Source organism: Panthera pardus, unplaced genomic scaffold (assembly GCF_024362965.1).
Source record: "Panthera pardus isolate Hobbes unplaced genomic scaffold, ASM2436296v1 HiC_scaffold_6, whole genome shotgun sequence".
In the NCBI taxonomy this organism is placed as follows: domain Eukaryota; kingdom Metazoa; phylum Chordata; class Mammalia; order Carnivora; family Felidae; genus Panthera; species Panthera pardus.
Window position 1 is genome coordinate 51,224,801 of NW_026526991.1, and position 15,910 is coordinate 51,240,710.

Genomic DNA, 15,910 nt, shown 5'->3' on the forward strand with positions numbered 1-15,910 from the left:
TCACACAGAGTGATCTAACTTTATGCGTGAGTGAGACTAATGTACTAATAAAACAGAAATCTGACAAAGTAAACTTTTGGTCAACTCTAATTTCAACATTTCAGTAAGAGTTAGAAAATACTGTTACAATGCACCTAAAAACTGTCAATGCCACTCACAAAGATAAAACTGTTCTAGAACTTATAATGAATTTTGCATCACGACTCAGAATTAGAGGTACTGAATTCCCAGTACTAACCTTGTGACTGATACTAATTTGTCACTTGAATGCCGGTAAATTCTATTATTCCTAGGCTCTTCTTCCAAACAGATGCTAGCAACTTTTTATATTTCATAATTATACTATTATTTACATTCGGGTTATTCTATAAGCATTTCAAAGCCTCCTAATTATGTTTTATTGGATTCCTCTTATCAGTTAAATGTTGTTTTGCAAATAAAGGGCTTACATGTTATATAACACTCTGTAATTCCTTCGGATAACAAGAGAGCTCAGGAAACATGCATGCATATATTCTGCATGCAGGGGAAAAAAAGGCCTCAAGGATGAACTCTAGCCAAATGATACAATGATCATAATATCCTTAAGAATGGTAAAATTGAGGGGCGCCTGGGTGGCTCAGTCGGTTAAGCGTCTGACTTCGGCTCAGGTCATGACTTCGGCTCAGGTCATGATCTCACAGTCCGTGAGTTCGAGCCCCGTGTCGGGCTCTGTGCTGACAGCTCAGAGCCTGGAGCCTGTTTCAGATTCTGTGTCTCCCTCTCTCTCTGCCCCTCCCCTATTCATGCTCTGTCTTTCTCTGTCTCAAAAATAAATAAACGTTAAAAAAATTTTTTTAAAAAATAAAAAAATAAAAAATAAACAAAAAAATAATTAAAAAATTTTTAAAAAATAGTAAAATTGAGGTAGAAAAGGTATGATGGTAATCACTAAAGGCAGTAGATGTTATATAATTAAGTGAAATATGTTCTCTCCTTAAAAGAGAGAACATATAAAAATAACACTTCTACAATAACCATGTGGATCTATAGGCCCACTTTCGTTAACAAAGGCAGAGCAGAAAAAATAAAAGAATCCCAGACTTCTCCTGCAGAGAAGAGACAAATGCTATTTATTGTATCCTGGTTTTTTTTCAAATTTAGTATTTAAATCAGTTTAGGCTCAATGATGTTTCTAAACACTTTTTCAAGGTTATAGAAGTTAAAATATGTCAACCTTTCAAATCCCTATGAAATGTAAAAGCAAATAAAACACAGAAACCATATGGCAAAATACTGGAAACTAAGAGGAAAAGATCATAAAAAGAGGATAAAACAATAGGACAAGGAATGCCATCATAGATGTCCATGATAACATAAAATATAAAGGATTTAAATGCACCTACTAAAAAATGATTTTCATATAGAGTTACAAAACAAAGAAATGACAGGGAGGGAATTTTTAAAAAGCAGAGATAAAGAGAGCCTGCACACTTGCATACACATGCACACCACACACACAAAGGCGGCAATACAAGTAAATATCTTTTAAAGAGAACAGAGGAAGATGTGCATCCGCACTGGAAAGTGAAATGGATAAACCCACTCTGAAACACTTCTGCTAAACAAAGTGCAGAGCAAACGTACTGGAGAAAAAGCCAATCCCAACTCCTCTCATGTGCAAACATTGTTCCTGCAAGTTAGTGAAAGAGAATCCAGCAGATTCCTGCCAGGATTGTAAATAGGCGCCAGGGCCAGAGAGCAGGTAGGTCACAAGTATAAAGAGCTTAATAACTGGCACAGAGTATATGTAGAGCCAACAGTTAACTCTGGCAAGCACTTCTGGCATGGAGGCCACACTAAACAGGGGTTCTGAGGTAATGCGCATGCCTAGCATACCACAGATTTGGGAAGCACTGCCATGGCTGACTTCTGAAAAAGACAGGCAAATGTAGGGAACGAGGGGCACTGCCCTGGAAATTCTGGGCGCTTCAATAAGGAAAAGACACCGAACCCTAAGGCACCACTTCTTGTTCCAGTCACCTCCAGTTCTGATGCTCCTTCCCCTCTCTCTACACTGTGGCCACTGGAGTCAGAAAATTAAACTACAGTAAACCTAAACTGTTCTCTTCTTCTCTTTATCACCCTGAAAGATTAGGAAAAGCACACATCAAACTCAGCTACAAGGCTTCTCACTTCCCAAACTGGACAAGCCCACACTGCATTCACCCTTTACTCTATTTAACAAACAGATGCTGGGGACAAAGTGAGAAACAATATGCCATGGTCCCCGCCTCTGTGAAGCTAACATATTGTGAGAAAGATACTATTAGCAAGTGCAGTAAGGATCACAGAGAAACAAAGGGGGTATAAATACCCTTTATCACAGAGGGAAGCAGTCTAGTTGTCGGGGGAGGGAGGGGGGGGGCAGGGGATAGGGAGGGCATAAGAAAGCCTTCCTGAAGGTAGTAACATTTAAACTAAGAATAAAAGATAAAGCTGTTGCCCATATTAAGAATGAAGAAACAAGTGTCCCAGACAAAGAAAATGATGAGCAGTGGCAGATAAGAATGAGTGTAGTCTGTTGGCGGTTATGAAAGAAGAGCATGTCTGGATGCTGTAGGTGAGAAGTACAGGGGGGAGATGATAAGGCTTACAAAGTAGGCAGAAACAAATCCTGGAAGCCATTATAGGAATATGGAACTTCAGGGGCGCCTGGGTGGTTCAGTCGGTTAAGCATCTGACTCTTGATTTCAGCTCACATCATGATCTCATGGTGTGTCAGATCAAGACGCATGTCTTGATAAGCACAGAGCCTACCTGGGATTCTCTTTCTCCCTCTCTCTGCGGGTCTCTCTCTCTCTCTCATTCATTTTTTTAAACATATTAAAGGGGCTTAAGACACAGCCAGCCAAGCAGAGATAATACAGAAGCAAGTGTTATACAGGACTGTGGCTTGGGAAATAGATCTGGTTTATGGCTAGATTTAGGGGGAGTTAACTTTATACAAATGGAACTAAAGCAATGGAACAAATTAGATTGCCTCAGAAAAGGTGTAAAATGAGAAGAGAAAATGTCAGAGCCCTGAGGAACTTCAACATTTATAGGTGAGCTGGAGGAGAAAGAGTTAGCAAAGAAGACCAAGAACAAGCACGGGCCAAAGAAGGAAGGGGTCAAGGAAAGTGTTGTTCCAGAAAAAACAATGATAATGATGGTTAGGACAATGATAAGGATGTTGCTAGCTAACATTTACTGTGAATGAACTCTGTGGAAAGCACTGCACTAAGTAATCAACATTTATTATCTAATTCAACGATTATAACCATCTATGTGGTAGGAACAATACTATCACCATTCTACAAGTGAGGAGAACTAAGGCACACATACTTTAATTAATTTGCCTAGGATCACATATATAACAATAACAGTGCTACAAATCAGTAGAAAAGACTATTTCTAGAAGTAAACAATGTATCAAACGCCCTGAAGTCAGGAAGATAGGTACCCAAATTGAGTCCACTAAGTTTAGTGATATGGACATGATTAATGGCTCCAATCAAAGAAATCTCAGTGGAATAGCATGGAAGGTTCCTCTCATTTTCTTAGATCCTATAGCCAATCCATCGGCAATCCGTGAGTTTTGCCACCAGCACCATTATCAAGTACAGTAGACTTTAATGGTTTACCTGCTTCCATTTGATCCCTACAATCCATTCTCCACACAGCTGCCAGACTGATTATTTTAAAATGCAAATCAGATCTTGTCACTGCCTGCTTAAAACTCACTAATGGCTTCCATCACACAGAATAATATCTAAGCTCCTCATTATGGTCCAAAAGCCCCATATGATCTCACCATCCTCTTTGCCCTCACCTATAACCATCTTCCCTCCTGCTCCTACCACAGAATGGTCTTCTCACTCCTTCTACAACAGGCTATGCTGGTTCCAAACTGAGAATGAAAGTAACTAGTCTCTCTAGCTCATGCTACGTCCCCAGAGATTAGAGAAGTTAGTTCCTGACACATAACACAGATTTAATACATATTTTTGGATGGATAGGAGATAGACAGCAAGGACACAGACAACTTGTAAAACAACTTGGTCACAGAGGATGATGGCAAGTGGAGTAGGCTTTTTGTTTGGTTATATGAGAGAAATATGAGCATGTTTAAATAAAGGATATTAGGAGATTATCCAAGACCCTGGGAAAACCTGAAGACCTCATAAACTCACAATGTAAGAGAAAAAAAATCAGTTAGGAAATTAATCAATTTAGGAAAAAATTAAAGTTATACAAGAAAGTTACAGCACAAAGGGATTTCACTCTCTATGCTGAAGTTTTTTGTTCTGCAATTTGAGGGGTTGAGGAAAATCAGTAATTTCCAACCACTACCAAGGACTTCTCTTTACTTAATTATTTTCCTTCATGATCGCCCATGGTTACTTCACACTGAAAGGAGGTTCTGATTAGCAATTACATATGTCTGATTAATGAAATAATTACACTTAACAAATGCAACTTAGTTGGCAAGTCCAAGGCTCAGGAAGATTAACTGATTCATTTAAGGTCACAGAAATATTTTTTAAAAGAGGATGCCGTTGTCTAAAAATGAAGAAAATGGTCCAAATTAGTGCAGGAAATCAATGGAACCAATTCCAAGCCACATACTAAAGGAAATGACTGAAAGATTTTAGAAGAATAATGAAGAAGGTATATTTTTTAATTAGGGGAAAAAGCAATAATAAATCCCAGAGAATTCTTTAAAACTTACATTAAAAAGTCATGGTCAAACCATGAAGGAAATTAAACTATAGCATGACATTAAAAACTGGTGTTGTGCAGGAGAACCAGCTTGAAGCTCACACTAGGGTCATTCTTTTTTGAAAGTCACAAAAATGCTTTAATACCTTAAAAAGTTAAATGGGAAAAAATATAACTAAAAAAAAAAAAGACTACATAGGAGTCACAATAGTATAATGAGTAGGAACATAAACTCTGCACCCAGACTGCCACGATTCAAATCATAGTCATGCAAATTATTGAGTTCCTCGCACCAACGGGCCTCATCTCAAATATGAGCTCTCATGGTAACATGCTACCTCCTTGATAAAGGTGCCATGGACCTTAACTTAATAAGTTAATATATGTAAGTTAAATAAGTTAATATATGTAAAGGGTAAACACTTAGACCAGTGTCTGGCACAAATAGTAAATACACTAGTAACATCTATATGTGAGTATTTGCCATTATCATTATCACTATCATTATTATCATTATTGGGATATATGGATGGTGAAGCATAGAAGCAGTGGGAGAAAATACAACTATTTGACTTCACAGGAAAATAGAAGCACCCTACCAGATAAGTGTGAAAGGAGCAGAAATAAATAAAAAGTAGAAAAACATATGGATAACAAAAGAAATGGTCATCTTTAAAAATGAGTTACAGACACCAATATGGATAACACGAATATAATGTGATGGGGGGAAAAAGCAAGTCACAGAAGTTACACAGCAGATGACACCATTGACAGACCTCCAAACATGCAAAAGTAAATAATAAAATATGTAGATTTAGATACATCTATGGTTTAACTATAAAAAAAAAGAAGCAAGAGTGTATTAGTTATCATTTGTATGAAGTGATCATCATGGAATGCAGGACTGTGGGTACTCTGAGCAGAGAGGGAAGCTGTGAATGAAGGTCACACAGGCAGCTTTTACCATTCCACTGAGTGGGGACACCTAGATTTTTAAAAATTACTCTGTATGTCTTATATAGAGATGTGATATATTCTTTGTGCATGTGAAATATTTTATAATAAAAAAGGGCAAACGTTTACTAATACGTTTTAAAGGCAAGAGAAGTTTGTTGGTTTTTTTTGGTTTTTTTGTTTTTTTTTTTGTTTTACCTAACTAGTAAAGTTGTTTTTCTTCCTTAAAGCTCAATGGAGATTTTCTTCTTTAATGATAAGAGCAAATTAACTAGTTTAAGAATTAAATATATTTCAGGGCGCCTAGGTGGCTCAGTCACTTGAGCGTCTGACTTTGGGCTCAGGTCATGATCTCACGGTTCCTGAGTTTGAGCCCCGGGTCGGACTCTGTGCTGATGGCTGGGAGCCTGAAGTCTGCTTTGGATTCTCTGTCTCCCTCTCTCTCTCCTCCCCTCCCCCACTCATGCTCTGTCTCTCTCTCTCTCTCTCTCTCTCTCTTTCAAATGAATAAATGTTAAACAATTTTTTTTTCATTAAAAAAAAGAATTAAATATGTTTCTAGAATGGTCAAAAGCAAATTCTACTAGCAGTGTACCCTAATTAAAAGAAGACTGTTCTTATCTGAGATATATCATCAAGCCTAAATAAGCAATTCTTAGCTATACATTTAGGACAACCAATATAATTCCTAGTGCTTACTGCCATTACTTCAAATGGGATAGCTAACATGATGCTTCTAATTCACTGTAACCTATCCTCTAAATAAATACTAAATCTTTAAAAGGGTTATATAACTTTGCTTATGGATCAAATTACTGAGCACATTAGGCTACAAAGTTCAAACAGAAGATCTTAGTCACAGAATAATATTTATACTTAGTTCCACAAAACAGACAACTTGAACCAAACATAACAAGACATAATTACGTATAATTAATTATGTCATTTCCATTAAAAATTATGAAAGATACTTGCAGACTTTTAGACAACCCACACACTCACTACAGAATCCATACATTACAGAATCTTATATATTAGGTATTACTCAGTCCAACCAATTCATTTTGCAGATGTGAAGACTGAGGCACAGAGAGCTTATGCCTTAGACAAGAAAAGGACTAGGAAAACCCAGTCTTCCAATTTGTTATCCAATGTTCTTTTTATCACAGTACACTGATTCCTTTGCAACATGAACATATGCACAAGGATGCAAATATATTAATGAGTCTGCAGTTTTTCAACTGGCTCTGCAAGTTGATAAACATCCCCACCTCAACTACGCTCATCCTGGCTCTCTACAGTGACCTAACTAGAGGGCATATAGATAGGAAAGATGGTAGTGTCTGCACTTTTTCCTTCTCAGTTACTGTGAGGCCAGGGCTCCCAGGGACCTGCGGTCCCTCAATTGCTGTCCTATCTAATCTTCTGGACTGTGTACAGGGAGATATGGCTCTGCCTTTCTTTCCTTATACACACTAATCTAAAATAAAATATCCACCTGTAATAGTCACTGTAGATCTCTCCCAACCCCAACCACGCCCAGATTCTCTAACAATCAAACTCGATATAAATTAAGAGAAATTAAATGAATAAATAAACAGCAAATAAATAAATAAATAAAAGTCACGGCTCTCTGATTTACACAAAAGCTGTCCTGATATTTTTTAAAGACTCTAACATGCAGCATAGGCTTATCTTCAGTGTTGTCTTAAATTTAACGTAGGTACTGAGGGAGTGGTTGGTTTTGTTTGCAGGTTTTTTCCACTTTAAACAAAATAAACTGACCTAAAAAAACATAAAGATTCATCATGTAATTTACTGTAATAGAACACAGTTATGCCATAACAGAGACTGCTATAGGGATGTATTTGTATGCAAATCACCTATTAAATTTCATCCTAAAAACAGGAGGACAGCCCTAAGAATGATGCTCATATACTGAAAATATAATTATAAAATGTATTCATATACTAATCCCTGAGACTGCTTCACAGCCCAGTCTTAGCATAAAGTACATTGTCTGGCATAAAATAGTCAACTGCTGTTGCAGGAGCATGCTGAGAAGGGTTCTTGTCATTCCAAAATTTCAACCATGGTCAGATTCTCCACCCCATTCTAAAGTGAGGTGACAATGAGTCACTGAAAGCTGAGTCCAGAACCTCTCTGAGAGTTCCACAAAGCAAGAAATCAAGCTGTCCATAGACTCTCTATACCATAATTCCTACACGTGTGTACTTTCCAAACATGAGAATGCTTTTTTTTTATATTAAAAAAAACTCATTTAAAACCTCAATGGTGGCTTTTTGCTAATAGGCATTTTCTCAGTCAAAAGCCATAAAAACACAAATACTACCATATGAGATGGCTCCTTTTTTTAAATTAAAGTAGAAATTATTCTTCATACTCTAGACTGAACATAAATATGTCATTTTGGACAAATGTAATGAACAGTGTACTATTTTTAGAAACAGAATCAGGTTATACCGTTGGTCAGGAAGCCAGGCCCTGAGAACACATGTCCTATACCAGCATTATTACTCTATTTCACTTGCAGTCATCTTCATATCTTACAAAACTCTACAGTTTGTGCAACTGAAGTCCTCTCAATGAAGTAAATCCCCTCTGCTTTCCTTCAGAAAGTCAGATATCAAGAAATTGTCTCGTGGTTTCCAAGTCAGCACTCAGCTGGGTAACCCATTCTTACAAATGCCAGGCAACAATGCCACACCAGGCTACCGTGGCGAAATGTCAGAGATCGGGGTATGGTGGCCCAGGTGGCCAACTCAAGTGTTCAAGAATCGTGCAGGTGACATTTGAAAAGGTAAGAAAAACATGGCATTCTGTAAGAAAGAGGTAGGAATGTGATTTATTATACTTTTTTATTTTATTATAGTTTAGGAAATTGTCAACAATTATTTTATGGATAAGAACTTGACCATGGCAATAAAAAGTGCCCACAGAGAACAACAACCCAAAAAAAGCCAAAGAGTACTTCATCTGGTGGCAATCACATTGGCGTCACGTTCTTGGGGAAGGTAAAGGGAGGAATGAGGAGGAGACAGTGTAAAATGTGTGTTCAAGGCCAAATGAACCACTTGTGGGAAGCTCAGAGTACAGACAAATCAAGGCTTGGTGATGAGGAAGACATTTAAGGAGTTAGTTCCTTATCTTACCATAAGCCACTGGAGAGGTTAAAAAGGGAAGAAGGAGCAACAATTTTGCAGTTTGGGAAGGTCTTTCTGGGTGCAATATCCTTTGTTCAAGGCTTCCCATGTACTATTTGTGGAGTGCGTAAATGTGATGTCCCCTAAAAAAGGAAAGTTCATGGACAAAATGCCACATACTAACTGGGCATCTTTCAAAGCCAGATGAAACTGCATCTTCTTGATGATGCTTTTCCTGTCCCCTCCCTCTTATTCCAGTCAACAAAAATGTTTTGTTTTCTTCTCCCCTTTATTTTTAATCTTCCTTACTCATGATTTTTTTTAAACTGTACTGCTTCATTCTTTTTTTTTTTTTTTTAAGTTTGTTTATTTTAGAGAGAAAGTGAGAAGCAGCAGGGGAGGGGCAGAGACAGAGGGAGAAAGAGAGAATCCCAAACAGGCTCCCCACCACCAGCGCAGAGTGGGATGTGGGGTCAAACACATGAACCATGAAATCCATGACCTGAGCCAAAACCAAGAGTCAGATGCTTAACAGAACTGAGCCACCCAGGTGTCGCATACGTTTGATCTCCAGACCTGAACCTTCCATTTCTGATTCAGCTACTTGTCTCCACATTAATATTCTACCAGCGCCTCAAATGCAATAGATCTAAAATAAAACTCATTTTTTATCCTCACCCACAAACCTCCTGAGTTCACATTCTTGCAATCACCCAGGCCTAACGTCTTTCCATCATCTTTTATTCATCCCTCTCTTTCACCATCTCCAATTAATTGTTTATTTCTGTCCAATCTATATCAGCAACACTCCTCCAATCCCACAGTCACTAACCTAGCTCTTCAGTCTCTAAGAAAAACTCAGGGCACCTGGATGGCTCAGTCAGTTGAGCATCCGACTTCAGCTCAGATCATGATTTCACAATTTGTCAGTTCGAGCCCCACATAGGGATCACTGCTGTCAGCACAGAGCCTGCTTCAGATCCTGTATCTCCCTCTCTCTCTGCCCCTCCCCTGCTTGTGCGCTCTCAAAAGTAAACATTAAAAAAAATATATCTTATAACCCTTCTTTATTAGTCCAATGGTTTCTTTCCTGACTGAGTTCACCCTTTGGATTATTAGATAATATATCTTATACTCCAACTTTGATTATAATATTTTGAGGACACAAAAGACTTCTATCTCATAGCTTACTAACCCAGTCCAAATTTTCTGGCCTAGGATTAAAAGCCCTCCATGTAGGGGCGCCTGGGTGGCTCAGTCAGTTAAGTGTCCGACTTCGGCTCAGGTCATGATCTCACAGTTTGTGAGTTCGAGCTCCGCGTCAGGCTCTGCATCAGGCTCTGTGCTGACAGCTCAGAGCCTGGAGCCTGCTTTGGATTCTGTGTCTTGCTCTCTCTCTGCCCCTCCCCTGCTCACGCTCTGTCTCTCTGTCTCAAAAAATAAATAAAACATTTTTTAAAAAATTTTTTAATAAAAATAAAATAAAATTTTTAAAAAGTCCTCCACATTCCAGGCCACACCTAATCTTCAATCTTTTATCTTCACACTATTTCCCTTCAAATAGTCTCCAATGATTTTCTACACCCACCCTCTCTATCTGACCTGGTAAATATTGGGTGCTCAACACAAGTTGATTCCTTCCACATCAGTTTGCTATATTCTCTTTCCCCATCTATCTCGGTTTGCAGGAAAACACTCTATCATTCTATATATGTGATTATCACATAGGAAATTACAATGTTCATGGAAAAGCCTACAATATCTAAGAAACAGCAAGGACTGAGAAAGAAGAGCAGTGGCTGAACTCCAATATCTGAAGAAGAAGGCAGTGACAAGCAGGATGCCATACAAGCTTCAGAACATTTGAAAAAGCTGGGATCATTATACCTGGGATGATGGATGCTAACAGCCCATCCGAATTCTTCTACATGATCCATTTGTCTAATAGAACTTACAGTCTAGTGAAGAAAATGAATACATATGGATTTGATAATGCAAGATGGTAAAATCATGCTCCAATCAGGGTACAAAATGTCTTGAAAACACAAGGAAATGACAATTCTAAGAGGTGAAGAAAGTTTCACAAAAGACCATGAGATGGAGCCTTAAGGACAGGTTCCAAGAGAAAAATATTCCAGACAGCAGAAGCAGTCTAAAGGAAAGTAGAGATGGAAAATGCTAGACACGTGAGAAACAGGAAAATACAGAACTCCCTCAGCTATTACTATTTTGAAAGTCTCTAATTATTACTTAAATAGTTTCAATGAATTCACCCTGAAGAGCTATTTGAGCTGAGCATTCTAATGCAGTGAATTCCTAAAAATATGCAGACGATTGTAGGATGGATCAGTTGTCATTAAAAAGGATTTTCAAGTCAGGTGGATCCTGAGCTGCGTTGTAACTCCTGAATGTAGTGCTAGCCCCCCCTCCCCCCCATATACTCCCCAAAGGCTCCTCTTCAGCATTCCTGCCTCAGTATGAATGAACTGCTCTAACATCCTAGGATCCCAGTGAAGGTGGCTTTTCCACACACAGTGCAATCAAGAGAAAATTATACCTTTTAAGGACTAATAACCCCACAATACAAAATGTAAAAATGCAAAATCAAACCACGTAAATGTCTGCAGTCTCTACTACAAAGAATTCTAGAATTAAAAGAGACCTTAGGGGAAATCTGTGTCAACAATGTGACCCACACTATGTCTATTGCGTTCTTTCTCTCGGGAATTTAGGATCAAGTCTCAACGTATCAGTCTTTCCTTGTGCTTGGAACCAAGGGACACGTAAATACTCAGGGGCTGCTGAACAGTCACATTCAACCATGAACACAGGAAAGCGGAAAAAAAAATGGTCAGCAAAGAAAGAACAGTGAAGCAAAGAAAGGCAAACAGTAGAGAGCAGGAAAGTTCCAGGTTTTCCAGTCCCTGGTCCCTAATAAGGTCTGTCTGCATTTGGCTCCCATCAAATTTTTCTTTCGTTTTCTTAAAACTAGTTCATGTTCGTTTCTGTTACTTGCAACAGAAGCTTAAATGAGGCAATAACCAACTCCTCTATAAAGTCAATTGGTTGATTTATTACTGACCTACCTTTTCTATAATTTCTTTTCTCTTTATTTGCATTTCCTTAAAAGCCATAAACATGACTTTGGTATGCTATAGAGAAAATATGTGAACAAGGATCAGGAATCACGCTGAGCATTTTAAAAGAAAATCTCACTGTGCCCAGGAAGGAGAAAATATAGAAATACTCAAAGTAAAGCCTTGAGCAATTTGTACAGCAATCACAGATGCTAACTAACAAGTAGTAAATGAAATAGCTATCTGATTGCCCTCCTATCCAAACTCAATTTAATTCTGAGTAAACCAGATGGGTAGGTCCAAGTATGATCAATAGGGCATTTTGTAGGAATGTAGGGCATTTCATCTGGAATGCCTCCAAAGAACTAGTCACAGGCCTCCAACTACAGAAAAGTTTGGGTGCCCTACAGTGGTATCCCTAACCCAAACACAAATTCCAAAACTGAATACCAGACCATCTTAGGGCCTGGGCTTAGCTGTCCCCAAAGAGCAGTGAGACATTTACGCCATGACATAACCAGCACCTTCTGCTATTAGAGAGGGAAAGAGAAAGTAACAGAAGCTTACTGTCATGGAACTCTGTCAAGGTGTGTGCAACTGTGTGCATATGCCAGATATCAAGATGTTCCAGAGGCAGATTCAGGCTCCCCAAACCTGGATCCATACCAATCATTTCTGACTACAGGTAGACCAGTTTAACATGCATAGCAAGTAAGAGTTGACAATCAGAAGTCTGAATCAATGTAGTCTGGGTAACTGCAGCATTTTATAAACAAAAACAATATTTCAGGATCCTGGAGTGAGAAGGGACACGGAGACTATGTCCAACTTCATCACTTTACAGAGAAGAGAGCTAAACATCTGAACCGAATCCCCAACTATAATAAGTAACACGGCTGAGACAAAATCAAAGAATTGCAACCAGATAATAGAACCAAAAAGCATTATTTCCTAAAGTTCCTCTTTAATGGTTGAAATTTCATTTGTAACTTAAAAGAGATGAACGTATTCGAATAGGGAAAACCTATGAAACTATTGTTGGGATCTTCTTTGCATATTCTTGTTACTTGGGTTTAGCAAAACAGTAAAGATTTCTGACCTAATGGGTTAACACTTTAGCTAAGATATTAGAACAAGCACCTTTAAAAGCCACAAAACCGTGAGTTGATTCAAAATCTAAATTATGTTGTATGTTTGCAACCTTGGCAGACAGGCAGTTTAGGCACTGTGACAAAATTCTCCATGGCAGAGAGCTACTTATTTTAATATAAAAAAATTCCAGACGTTCACATAGGGCCCTAATAAAAGTCACCAGAAATTAGACTTATATGTCAGCAGGGACCAAAATTAAAAGAATGAATGTTTAAATGGTCCAAATATAAATTTGGTGTTCAAAATTGCTGGAAAGGGGCCACAGTACAGTGGATTTGGGTCTTCAAGGGCTGCTTTACCACAAGTATTAGGTAAGTCAACATATCACTGAAGGAAAAAGAAAAAAAAACCATATTCCCTGGCAGTACAATCCACTCTTTATCGTGCAGCACAGTATTTTCTAGAAGACCACTAATAAAAAGTGCTGTTAGAACCTGTTGTATTTCCCAAGAAGTACTATTAAAGGTACTCGTAAAATACAAATTCATAAAAGATCTTTAAAAAAAAAAAACAGTACTAATCAACAGTACTGAAAACAGTACTGTTTTCAATCATGCAATTGATACCATTGCTTAAATTAGTATTTATAAACTGCACATTTAATAAAATTAAACATTTAAAAAGCTCCCGTTAACCTAAATTGGCAATGTTATAAGTTACCTCAATCCTGAAGATTTTTGTTATAGACGAGACCAACTTTCAAAATCTATTTTGCCACCAATGTTACAAATGGAAATATGAAGAAAAAGACCAGAGGGTTCTGAACATAATGTATGCTTAATAGAGTCAGCTTTCAACTAATTTATAAGTCCTAATTGTAAGCCATATCTAATGTTGACAGTTTAGTCTACTGGTGGCAAAACCAAAAGCAAACTAAAATTTTCTAATCTCAACTGAGGAACTAAAATTTTTGTTCTATCATTCCAGAAAAAAAAATTAAGAACTGAGAAGCTCTGATGATTAGTAAGTTAGATACTCATCACAAATAGCAACGTTCGTGCAATTTCACATTTACCTAAACCTACATTTGTAATCTCAAATCATTACTTTTTATAAATAACCTTACGTAAAAGAAAAAACCCTCACTAATATTAGAAGAAAACGATCTTCAAAAATTATCGTGTTAAGACTTCAGAATTACCACAATTATAGTCCTAAACTAAGGAATGCAGGAATGGTACCTTCCGTTCACACTTTCGTTCACTTTAAAACAGTCCACTGTAAAACTTACAAACCAGACTCGGATGCTTTTTTCCCCTTAAAAACAACAAGACTGGTACCTGGCATACTCGGGGTTTTGTTCGGTTTTGGCCTATTAGATACCAGCGGGGCCCGCGGGAGTCTGAGCCTGAGCCTGAGCCCGAGGCGCGGGCGACGCGGCGGGCGGGAGGGGGGGGGGGAGCGGCAGTGCGCCCCCGGTGTCCCCTCCTCGCCTCCCGCCGCTCCCGGCGCTTCCTCCCGGCGCGTCGGCGCCCCACGCCCCTCCTGGACGCCCGGCGGGAGGCGCGGGCCTGACCGGCGCATTCCCACGCGCCCCGGCCCGTTATCCGAGCGGGCACTTTGGCGGAGCGGTCCTGCGCCGAGCGGGGGCTCCGGGTGGCCCCCTGCGCGGCGCCCCTCCCCTGCCCCCTGCGGGCTGCCCCGCCAAGCCCCTCCCCGGGGGCCCGCGCCGGGCGAAAGCTTCCCTCGGGCTCAGGTTCGCGCCGGGGACGAGATAAGGTGTCAGCGAGGCGGCCAGACGCCTCCCGTAGGCGGGGGCGAAGCCAGCTTGACCTCCTTCCATCCACCCACCCCCCAACCCCACACACACACACACACCGCCCGCGCGGGGCGCTCCCCTTCCGCGCCCCTCCTGAGCTCAGGAAAGGGGGCGTCCCCGCAGCAGTCTGAAGGGGGCGCAGCCCGGCGCTGGGAGGGGATCAGGGGTCGGGGTCACACCTCAACTCGGCAGGGCTGGGGTGGGAAGGGGGAGGTGAGGCGGCGAAGGAGCCCGAACTTACCTGACTGCGCGGCTCCCCGCGCCGCAGTCGCGGCCAGCCAGAGGCAGAGGCAGAGCGAGAGGGGGCGCGGGAGGGTCCGCCGTGGGCGCATGGAAGGGCCGGGGAGCCGCCGCCGCCGCCGCCGCCGCCGCCGTCCGAGCCTCGCTCCCTCCCTCCCTCCCAGGCTCCGGGCGACGGACGGGGCGGCGGGAGGCATGACGGGAAATTCCTGGGCACGGGCAGCCGAGTCCAAATATGAGCATGGGAGACGAGCGAGGGAGGACCGCGGAGCGCGCCCGCCGCGGACGGGGCCCGCTGCCCGGCCTCGGCGGCCGCCAACTCCCTCCTCCTCCGAATCCTCCTCCTTCACCGCCGCCGCGAGGCCGCTGGCCGCCGAGCGCGAGCGGGAGGTGGAATCTGTCTGCCAGGGCGCATCCCTCTCCAGGGTTGAGGCCCAAGAGCAGAGCCGAGCACCCCACCCAGGTCCCACCTGAGACCCCTGAAGGGGCAGAAAAGAGAGAAACCACCACGAGGAGACCGGACAGCGAGCCAGGGACCCGCCGGAGGACGTTTAAGGGGTTTGAGGAGACTGTTGCGTTGCCCCTAATCAGTTGAGAGCTTTGGGTAACGAGGGGATGAAAAGATCTGGCAAATACTTCTCTAAGTGTGGGAGGGTGAGGCTGGCGCGGCACTGTGCATTCAGGTGAGCCATCCAGCACGCAACAAACAGGCGTTGTAATTCTTAAAACCACCCACCCGCATTCCAGGTGAGCGGTCCCTGGACACCAGGTGTGTGTGTTCCGCGGGGTGGGGGTGGGAGGGGGGGTGGAGGTTCTTAGAC

At 41.0% G+C, this 15,910-nt stretch overlaps 1 protein-coding gene and 1 long non-coding RNA gene across 3 annotated transcripts in view; one reads left to right on the plus strand and one right to left on the minus strand.

The window, feature by feature from the left end:
- The window catches only part of MSRB3 (methionine sulfoxide reductase B3), a 172,664-nt gene extending 157,455 nt beyond the window's left edge, over positions 1-15,209 (minus strand). Inside the window, exon 1 of one of the 2 annotated variants that reach the window (XM_019455013.2) lies at positions 15,091-15,209. The gene's annotated coding sequence lies outside the window, so the exon portion shown is untranslated. Of the gene's footprint in view, positions 1-14,370; positions 14,488-15,090 lie in introns of those variants that run through there. The other variant, XM_019455014.2, reaches the window with a different exon arrangement.
- Positions 8,236-11,906, plus strand: LOC109270447 (uncharacterized). Its single transcript, XR_002081529.2, has 2 exons — positions 8,236-8,518; positions 10,550-11,906. It is a non-coding gene; the product is annotated as an uncharacterized LOC109270447 (long non-coding RNA).
- Positions 15,210-15,910: the final 701 nt, after the last annotated feature.